This window comes from Rhea pennata, chromosome 2 (assembly GCF_028389875.1).
Source record: "Rhea pennata isolate bPtePen1 chromosome 2, bPtePen1.pri, whole genome shotgun sequence".
NCBI lineage: Eukaryota > Metazoa > Chordata > Aves > Rheiformes > Rheidae > Rhea > Rhea pennata.
This window is the reverse complement of record NC_084664.1, coordinates 145,193,337-145,204,070: the sequence shown is the minus strand read 5'-3', so window position 1 is coordinate 145,204,070 and position 10,734 is coordinate 145,193,337.

Here is a 10,734-nt window from a genome sequence, read left to right as displayed (position 1 = left end):
ACAAAGATTTGGCTGTTGCTAGGTTTCCATTCATGCCTACCATGTTTTTCATAGCCTGGCACAAATTTCAGTGAAGTGGAAGGCATATGACAATCTGGTTTCTTGGCTGTGACATGTCACATCCACTAAGGCATGCTCAATGAAAAACATAGTGCGGATGTCTTTTGAACACTGCCCATGTGCTATCCACAATCTGCTGCAAAACAATACAATGCTTTCTGCAGTTTCCATTTTGGTGTATTTTCTAGTTGAAACAGAGGGTATGCTATATTAATATTTGTACTAGACATTAAGCAATAATATTGAAACTATTCTGTGACATGGCACAATCATTCTGCAGTAAGGTACTGATGTGAAACAGAACTAAAGCATGTATACCTCTGTCTGCTCCTCTCTTGGCTGAACAAACCCAGCTCTTGGTTTTTCTTGCATGTCATGTGTTCCAGCCCACTAACTGTCTTATTGCTTTCCACTGGACTTGCAACATTTTGTCAGTGTCTTTCTTTCTTGCACTGGCAGGCTCAAAATTGGACTCAGTACTGCAGATGTAACCTCCCAGGTGCTGAAGAGAGGGAAATTATCACTACCCTCAACCTTCTGGTTGCACTCATGCTGCTGGAGCTCAGTATGTGGCTGGCCTTCATCACAGCAAGGCACACTACCAATTAACACTCGATTTGTTGTCCTCCAGGACCTCTGTGTCCTGTCCCTTACAGCTGTCTTTCTAGCCAGTTGGTCCCCCACCTGTACTGTTGCATGGTGTTATTCTTCCTCCAGTGCTCCAGGACTTTGCATTTCATTTGCTGAACTTCATGAGGTTCCTGTCAGCCTGCTGAGGCCCCCCTGACTAGCAGCCCTGCCCTCCAGCATATTGACTGCCCCCTTGCATTTGATTTCATCCTTGCACTTGCTGAGGGTGCCACTGTTCAAGTCATTGAAGTTTTGCAATTAAACAGAAAAAAATAAAATTTACTCAAGTACAACAGTTGATTATTTGTTCCCAAATCTTCATTGCTCCTAAGTAGCTATCTTAATTTCAGATGGGCTATTTGCTTTTAATAAGCAGACTTTTGAGTCTATGCATTTCGCATGATTGTGCCATTTAAATTATTAAAACTCTTTTACTTGTCTCCTTCATTTCCATCATAGATGTGCAAAATTTCAAGGTTGGAGATTCCTGGTTTATTGGTAGATTGTCCCAGTGCATTACTGATTTTGCTGGTTATATTTATTGACTTTGCTATGGACTCTTTTCAATTCTTTTCCACTCATAAATATGCCTCCTTTCTCTTCTCCATTCTGTTTTATGGACTTCTGGCAACCACCGTATCTTTTGTCATGCAAATAATTCTGTGCCACAAACCTTTTCCCATCCTTTTCTTTGTTGATGCCCCTTTCTGCACAGTTGCCTTTCTTTCTCCTTTCTGCCTGTCTGAGTAATTCTGCGTATTTTCTATCAGTCTCTGTTACCCTTTATTGATACTCAGCTCACATTCTTCTTATGGCAAGGGCTCTATATGTCCCTTGCCCAGACTATTCTTTCTCCTCCTCAATAATGCTTCATATCTCCTTCACATTATTTTTCTTTTTTTCCTGCTCAACCAATAAATCACTTGCTAATTTATCACTGAATATGCCTAATGTGAAAGACTGAATAGGGAAAACATTCAGTTTATAGCTGGACAGTATGGCATTAACAGGTGTGACCAACTGGCTATTTGATCTGGAGAAGACTGCAGAGGTATTTAAGTTGTTAGAGTGCAATGATGCTCCCCATTCCACAGTTATCACATTACTTCCAAGCGGACAGATAGAAATGTCATCAAATGATGTCACAGAGTTTAGCCGGCTGAGCTGGGTGATGCGTAGTCCAACACATTCTTGAAATATGCTGCAGTTCCTGGATTAGTTCTTTATATGCTATTTTCAGGCAAGTTTTTATACATAAAGTTGCTTGTACTAAAATCTCTCCCTTTAGTTAGGAAGACATCCCTATTATATTCTTATTTTCTTGCATAGGTACCTTTTTTGGATTTATTGAAAAACATACCTACTGTATGAATACCTGTAGTGTTGTAGCTGACCAACAGTTTAGCAAGAAGGCTTTCCTAGTACTTAATACAACTGGGATTTTACTCTCTTAATATCCTTTTCATGCATAGTTACGAGAGATAGGACTTTCTGACTACATCCTCTTCAAAAGCGATGTTTCATTCACTTCTTTATAAAGTCATGCCGTTTGCATTATTATTTTTTTTAATTTTTTTTTAAGATAAAATATGGAATACTTACGGTATTCTGTCTATTTACATTTTATCATCAAAACACCAGAATGCTTAGCCATAATCATGAAATGACAAATGGGAAAATATCTGCTTAATATTTATTAAGTCAATTATTTTTATGGATGTGACCAGTTGACTTTCAAGTTTTTTGGGGGTAATATTCAATTAATGTGAGCAACTGAAGAATTTGTGCATCTTCATTTCTGCAAGCGAAATTAAAGATAACAACTTTACCATCATTCTTTACAAACAGTTGATAGCCATTCTTCTGACAGAAGTCTTTTGATGTCTTCTTTGCATTCTTCTGATGATCCTCAAACTATCTAAAGTACTTTCAGCTCTCAAATTCTCCGCACCTAGAGAGGAATAAACCCAGGCACCAGTACAGGCTGAAGGCTTATCTACTGGAAAGCAGCTCCATGGAGAAGGACCTGGGGGTCCTAGTGGACTGCAGGCTGACCATGAGCCAGCAATGTAGCCAAAAAAATCCAATGGTATCCTGAGGCGCATTAGGAAGAGTTTTGCCAGCAGGTGGAGGGAGGTGATCCTGCCCCTCTACTCAGCCACACCTGGAATGCTGTGTCCAGTTCTGGGTTCCCCAGTAAAAGAGAAACATGAAGCTACTGAAGTGAGTTCAACAAAGGGCTACAAAGATAATTAAGGGACTGGAGCATCTCTCATATGGAGAGGCTGAGAGAGCTGGGACTGTTCAGCTTAGAGAAGGCTGAGGGGGGATCTTATCATTTAGTATAAGTATCTGAAGGGTGGATGTAGAGAGAAGGGGCCAGACTCTTTTCAGTGGTGCGCAGCAACAGGATAAGAGGCAATATGCACAAACTGAAACACAAGAAGTTCTATCTGAACATGAGAAAAAATGTCTTTACAGTGAGGGCAAGACAGCACTGAAACAGGTTGCCCAGAGAGGCTGTGGAGTCTCCATCCTTGGAGATATTCAAAAGTTGCCTGGACATGGGTTGGGCAATGTGTTCTCAGTGACCCTGCTTGAGTAGTGGGGCTGGACTAGAGGATCTCCAACCTCAACCATTCTGTGATTTTGCTTACAATTTGTGGACAATAGATAGGTTAGATAACTTTCCCACAGATCTCCTAGTTCCACCTTCTGTTTTTATCCCATTTTGTAAATGTTATGCTAAATGTTTAATTTCTGGGAGAAACAAGTAAATATGAGTTGTCATGCCCAGTGTCTTGCAGAAGCACTATTCAGTTATTATAAATGTAGATATAAACCTAGAGAAGTAAGCATAGCTTTAGTAAGCATGGCTTTTTGGCAGAAGTATTGGATCAGTTCTTGAGAGAGATGTTCTTCCACTGCCTTGCACTCCCTCATACAAGTGACTTAGGGATGGAAAGGAAGGAGCAAAGAGGAAAGAAAGGCAGAAGCATGAGGAAGGGAGTTGTGAAGTTATTCACTTTGCTGTTATTCTGTTTGCGTTATTCACTTCTATACATGCTACCTTTAAGTCCCACCTTTCTGAATGTGATTTAGGTCCAGATTAGGACAACTGCTTTTTGGTATCTACTTGTGCATGAGTACATATGAACCATGGACTTGACTCAGTCCAGATGGGCACAAGCCCACTACCTATGGGCAGTTCCTGCCATTTGATATGCTCTTGTGTCTCCCACCGGACCTCCAACAGCAACCTCAAAATGTCCTGGTGCTCCCATAGCTCCTGTGGCATATCTGTGAGGCCTGACGGTCTCTCTGGCCTGCGCCAATGTGTCTCAAATGTCACCAGATATGTAGGCAACAAACTGAATCCTAAATTTCCACTGACTCCAACTAGAGTTTAAGATACCTCACTCAGCTGCAGATACCTACATATGAACACCTAAATTTAGATATCTTAATCTCCAGCTGAATACATTTTGTCCCCAAAGGATTATAATACTTTGCCCAGAAAGGTGGTGTGAAGATACGGTTAATTAGTAATTGTATTGGTCTATCCAAAGCAGTGACGGGGCAGGGATTCATATCTAAAATAGATCTGCAAATGGCCTGGCTGTACCTCAGTTCGAGTTTGTATAATCTCATTTATTTCCTACAGCATAGTGCATCAGATAAAACCCACTTAAGACACTTAAAAAATATAAAAAACTTTTTCAAGTGCAGTTCTGAATTTGGGAAGTCTTGATATTCTACTTAAATTTTAAGTTTCATTTTGTCTTAAATGATTTTTGGTACCCTTACTAACTTAATTTTATGGTAAGTTAAGCTATGTTGACAAGTGAACTTTGAATCTGTTTTAACAAACTGAATCCTAAAGTTCCTTTAGCATCAGTAAATATTAAAACCTACCACTAAACAAGTCTTCTAGAGTAGTTTTTTTATAATGGCAGAAAATATACGAGCTTCTCAAAATGAAATAGAATACTTCATAAGCTGTTTTCATCTTTCAGTGGGTGGTCAAGAAATAATTTCAGAAGAATTGCTGTCTGAGAAAAAAATGATTGAATTAAAAACACAGTATGTATCAGTGTTTATATGAATATGTCAAAACTGGAAGAGGAATACTTTATATAACTTATAGCATATAGTGAAAAATAAGTCTTGTCTTATCTTGTAATTGCTATTGATCTTACAATGAAAAAAGGAATTTCTCTGTTTTAATAATGGATTTTCTCAGTCACTGCTTTTTTTTTCTTTATTTAATTCTGAGAAGAAGACATGCAAGGAACAAGATTCTTTGGAAGAAAATCCTGCAGCAGGAATTGATCCTTCCTAGAGCTCACAACAGGCATTACGAAAGTATAACAAAAATATGCCACCCTTTACAATTTCATTAAGAAAGAGGAAGACTGCAACGTCATGAATTTCCAGTTATCTATTAAAAATCTTTTTACTGTTTTGACTCTCTAATGCAGCTAGGTAGTGCCAGAGCTTTGTAAATTCTTTCTCATATTCTCAGTAACATATCACTGTGAAAAATTTCTGTAGTTAAGAGACAAAAGTATCTAAATTGGTAAGACTTCTGGGAGACAAGTGATTATCTTGGAAGAATAAATGGCCTTTTATATTTATATGGGAAGCACAACTCATACACACTAACTAGATTAGTTTGGGGAGGGCATATTTCTAGATTCAGGTATGAAGACACATTTATGCTACATTAAAATATTTTTGTGCATGCCCTCAACCTAAATTCAAAATAAGCTTCTTACAATTTCTTCATCCCTCTCAACACAGCCCAAGTTCTAACAGTAGTTAGCATTATGTGGAAAAGATATTCAATTGAAGTGTAGAGCCCAAACAACATACATATAAGAAGTATATACAACCATCCAACTTAAATCGCTTGGCCAACTATGCGCCTTTGCCCCTTTGAACTGGAATTATTCTCGTCCTTGCTCAAAATTAGGCTTCAGACACTGAAGATAATGATCTTTTGTCTTATGCATCTGTAAGTAAATAATCAAGAGGGATGAAAACAATATAAAGAAGTTACAGTTTGATAATGAATTGGTGACCTTGCCCTAATTCCTGCTCTCTTCAGTAAAGTCTAAATAAAGCCATTTGGGAGGAATAACGATCTCAGGATTACTAGAAATAGCAACCTCCTCCACTCTTTGGAAGTGGGTTATGAAACAAGAGCAAAGACAATCTATTAGCTATTTCTGGAAGTGGAATTTTTTTATCTTTGTTCCCATCACCATCAATAGCATCAAGGCCTTGGCTAATGGGTCCTCACAATTGCAGATCTGCCCTCCCACCGTTTTTCTCAGAATTTTTGGTTAACCGACACAGAAGATGCTTTTGATGAGCACTTCTCCATGACATGTAAGGAATGTGGATTCATGCTGTGCTTCTCTCTTTGGAGTTTTCCTCTCACTTGCTGTATGGTAGGACTATTTCAGTTCTGATATATTTCGGATCTTTTAAAAAAGTAGGGAGAGGACAGGACTTAGTCAATAATTCTAAGATTTCTCAGTTTAGTCTTACACCTGAGCCATTTAATCAAATATTTAAAGGCATTTAAACCATAAATACCTTCTGATAAAGAGATGCTACAGAGAACATAGTCAGGTAGGGAAAGGGTGAGATTTGGAGGATTTTAGACTGGAAAGGAGGACTGCCATTTAAGTTTATAAACAGTGGGGTTTTTTCCAGTCACTTTTGCTTATGTACATTTGAATCTTTTGAATCCAATGGTTTGTATAAACTTTAGCAAATTATTCTGGTAAAATTAATGATATGTTTTACACTTGACTGTCCTGAAAGAGATTTTTATATCTCATCAAGCCATTAGGACAAAATTCTTTGGAAGTCCCAATGATCTAGTGATACTCTAATGCATGGGATGAATCATTAAGAACCCTGGAACCCTATTCTAACTATATAGCTAATCTGCTTTGCAACTATGGGTTACTCTCAGTGCTCCTGACTATCTACTTGCTTCCCATCTGTCTTGCAGAATTGTTAAGAGCATAGGCTTAGACTCACTGTCGCACCTACTGTGTAGAGGTAGAGGAAGAAAATAATTACATTTAAGTTATAGAATCACAGAATCAGTAAGGTTGGAAGGGGCCTCTGGAAATCATCAAGTCCAACCTCCCTGCTCAGCAGGATCACCTAGAGCATGTTGGACAGGGTTGCATCCAGGCGGGCTTTGAATATCTCCAGAGAAGGAGACTACACAACCTCTCTGGGCCTCTACAGTTAAGGAAGTAGAGCTATGAAGAATTCCTACCCAGAGCCACCGACTGACTCATCAGGAAGATGGTTGACTAACCTACCAGCTACATGATAGTGGTTTTCCTGGGCAAGTTGGCCCAGGATACCAGCCTCCACCCATCTGACATCCTCAGTGAAGATCTCAGCACTACTGTGCAACAAAGCCAAGTACTGTCTACATCCAAGCCATTACCATCCTGGGAATCTTGGCCTAGCATGAACAGCAGTATCCTCTAGTCTACTATTCTAGATGCCTCATAATGACTCTTGATGGCTTTTTGGAGATATCCTCAACATATAGTAATGCAGTGACATCTCCACATAAAAGAGGACCAGGCAGGAATTTGATAACATCATACTCTTCCTAGCTGTCCTGGGAGCTGTGCATATGTGTCAATGTCATAAAAGCTGAGCCCAGACTTTCAGTCTCTTCCATGAAGCAGTTCGACTGGCATACTTTGAAAGCAAAGCAATGTCTTGCATCTTGTACAGCTCCTCACAGTTCCTGCAACTCATCTTTTTCTGACAATCTGCGCACCTCTGCAATCTGCAAGCCCTTATGAATGCACATTTTCATCCTAAATTCATGCTTCACCACAGAGTTTAATCCTGTTCCACGGACAGAAATACTGAACGATTGAGGTTGGAAGGGCCCTTGAAAGATGTGGGTGCACATGAGAAATGGGCTGACTATTGGAAAGAGGTGACCTAGGACAGACACAGGGTAGAAAGGTAGAGAAAATAGTCAAAGAAATGGTGTTTTCTCTTCAGCATCCAGAAGTTTTACACAGTGAGCATTCCTCCTCAGTTTGCTGTAGATGTTGCTGCAGACATGCCAATGCTGAGGGATGGAGATGGGGAGAGCACAGCTGTCAGAAGGAAGTGAAACAGATATAGGAGAAGTCTTCAAAAGTGCAGGCACAGGATGATTCCAGAAATCCCAGTGTGTATAAACACAAATCACAAGTGGTCAGTTATTGGTCACTGAAGGAATGTAACCCTTAGAGCTGAGTAGATTCAGTTTTAGGGCACAATGAAGAGAACAGAGACCATGGTGCTTATAACTGTTCCCCAGTGTGCTTTTCACAGCCCTGAGCTACTACAGGTAGACTGTGGTTACATTTGGAGTGTAGCTCCCTCTGGAATTGCACTTGGAGTCACTGGAAGACGGTCGGGATTTGGAGATTTGTCTGTAGGTGATAGTAGTGAGATCGGGGGAAATAGGAGTAAAAATGAGGAAGAGATGGGAAACTGTTTGTGCTCTTAGGACATAAATACATAGCCCATGCATACCCTGTTCATGTCCCCACTTTTCCTATTGCAGAGTTACTGGAAGACCTTTCAGCCTTCACCTATTATCTTGCCTGAATATGTTCATGGCACATGTATACATATTTGTTCTTTGGCTGACATTGCTCTTTAGCTTAAATAACTTTTTTTTTTTTTTTTGTATTTACTTCTGTGATGTGTACATACAGACAGCTGTCACCCTCTTACTGTTTGTTTTGCTATGCTAAACACACAAAGCTTTTCTAATCTCCTCTTGTAAAAAATACTCTTCAGTTCCCTGATCTCCTCTGCACCTGCTACAATTAATCTTAATTATTCTTTACTGAGCATACGTGACCAGAACTACCTATTTCGGAGGAGGTCACACTAGTATCTCTCCAGCACCAGTGAAATTACCACACCTGATATAATCTCAGTTTGTACCTGTTTTTTCATGAGCCATTCCTGACTGGTAATCTTTATTATCATGTTATGACAAACAAATCCCACTCTTTATTCTCCTTCATCCCTATTTCAGATCAGAAAAAGTGAGCCAAGACTTAGGACTATTGTCTTACACTTTCTGCTACTAAATTTCATCCATTTCATTTTATTCAGTATTGAGGGCTATTGGACTTTTCTGTATAACAACCCTGTACTTCCAACCTATGCCAAATCAATTTTTCATTAACAGACTTGTACTTTTGTCCCCACTCATTTCTATTAAATAAGATAATCTCAAGTCCCATTGTTCAGAAAGTCTACTGAAAAATTAAATCACTGTAATATACCTTTCAGTTCAATGACTATTCCTGTTCCCCTCCCCCCTGCCCCCGGCCCCAGTCAGTCTCTCATCCATTTTACACAGCTGGTACTAATGTCTATTTCTCTAACTTGGCTAACAATTTCCCACCTGTCAGGAAAACAAATATTTTTTAGAAGTCATTTGACTTCAATGTTTCCCATGTGAGTTACCTGTGAAATGTGCAAATGTTACAATCTGAAGCACAAGTCGATGCATAACTCCCTGCTAAATGAAGAGAATTAGTCCCAAAGCAAAACAAACATCCTATGCTTAATTTGATAACAAAGGCTTTATCTGAAGCTGGCAGGAATTGGATCTTCAGCTAGCATAATGATTTTCAGTTCCCAAGAATCTGTGTAATAAGAAGTAGTGCCTTTTTAAAGGCCAGAACAATTAATGTTACTGAATTTTTGCAGGGAAGTTGTTTATAAAGACACAGGGAGACAGCTCTGCCGGCAGCAGTGCTGGAATCCATCTGTATACACAGGAATTTTATAGGGATGGGTGTGAATCTGTGATAACCGTTGGCAGAGAGTTGTTGGACTCATCCCTAACTGACCTCACAAATCACAGTTATGCTGCACATAAAGTGGGAAACACAGTGCCAGTGTTGTCTGTTCTTCATTCTGATCCGATCCAATCTTACGGCAAACAGCCCTTCTAGAAACGAACACCACAAGAAACCCAGCAACCCTGCCCTGCTCCGCAGGGCACAGCCTAAAGCAGTAAGTGACATTTAAAAACTGGGTACAGAGCTTTATCTGCTGTGTAAAGGTGAAGAACTGTTAACACATGGCAGCTACTGGGAAAGAACCACTTTTATTTTAAGTAGAAATTTAGACTACACAAAAACCAAGCCAACTGCATCACTCTCTCCAGCGTCATCTGCTGAGAATGAGAACTGTTCACGTCTGCTGCAAGTAACAGCAAGGGTTACTGCTGGGGGCTAACATTTTATTTCCTATTACTTTATCCAATTTCAGAAAGCAGCCAGGTTAGACTTCCCATGGTATGTGTTTGTGAATATGTATGTGTGTTTGCAAACACATATACATTTGCATTTGAGTCCTTCATCAATTAAAAAAAAATCTGTTTTCTACATGCAGCACCAGACCTCTGGGGTCGGGACAGGTGGTAAGAGAGGTTAGTCCCTTTTCCCTTGCGAACGCTTTCCAGCGCTGTTCCCTCTTGGCTCCATTTTCCCAGTTAGCCATCTAACGGGAAGATGTCTGGGATGTGGGGCACTAATGCCCCTTCTTCTTTGTCCCCCTGCACTGCCCCCGATCACTGCCTGCCCAGGTGCTATGCCGCATTCAACTGTTAACACCTTGCCCGCACACACGCACGGCGGAGGTGCGCAACCCCTTCCCGCGCTGCCACCTCCGGGAGAGGCCGCCGCGTTCCCCCGAGGAGCGGCCGCGGGGGGCGCCCCTCCCGGCGGCGCTCCCCGCCTCCCCCCCGGCGGGCCGCCGCCCGGGAGCCCCGCGGGGGCGGCGGGCGCGGGGGAGCGCGGCTCTGCCCGCCCCCGGCGCTTGGGCGCCCTGCTGCTCCCTCTCAGCCCCGCCGGCCGCCGGGAAGGGCAGGCGGGTGGCGGGAGCCTATAAAAAGCCCCCAGGAGGGAGAGACGAGGCCACCGAGCTGCGGGATCCGCCGAGAGAGGCTGCGGCACAGGGCGCCGAGGC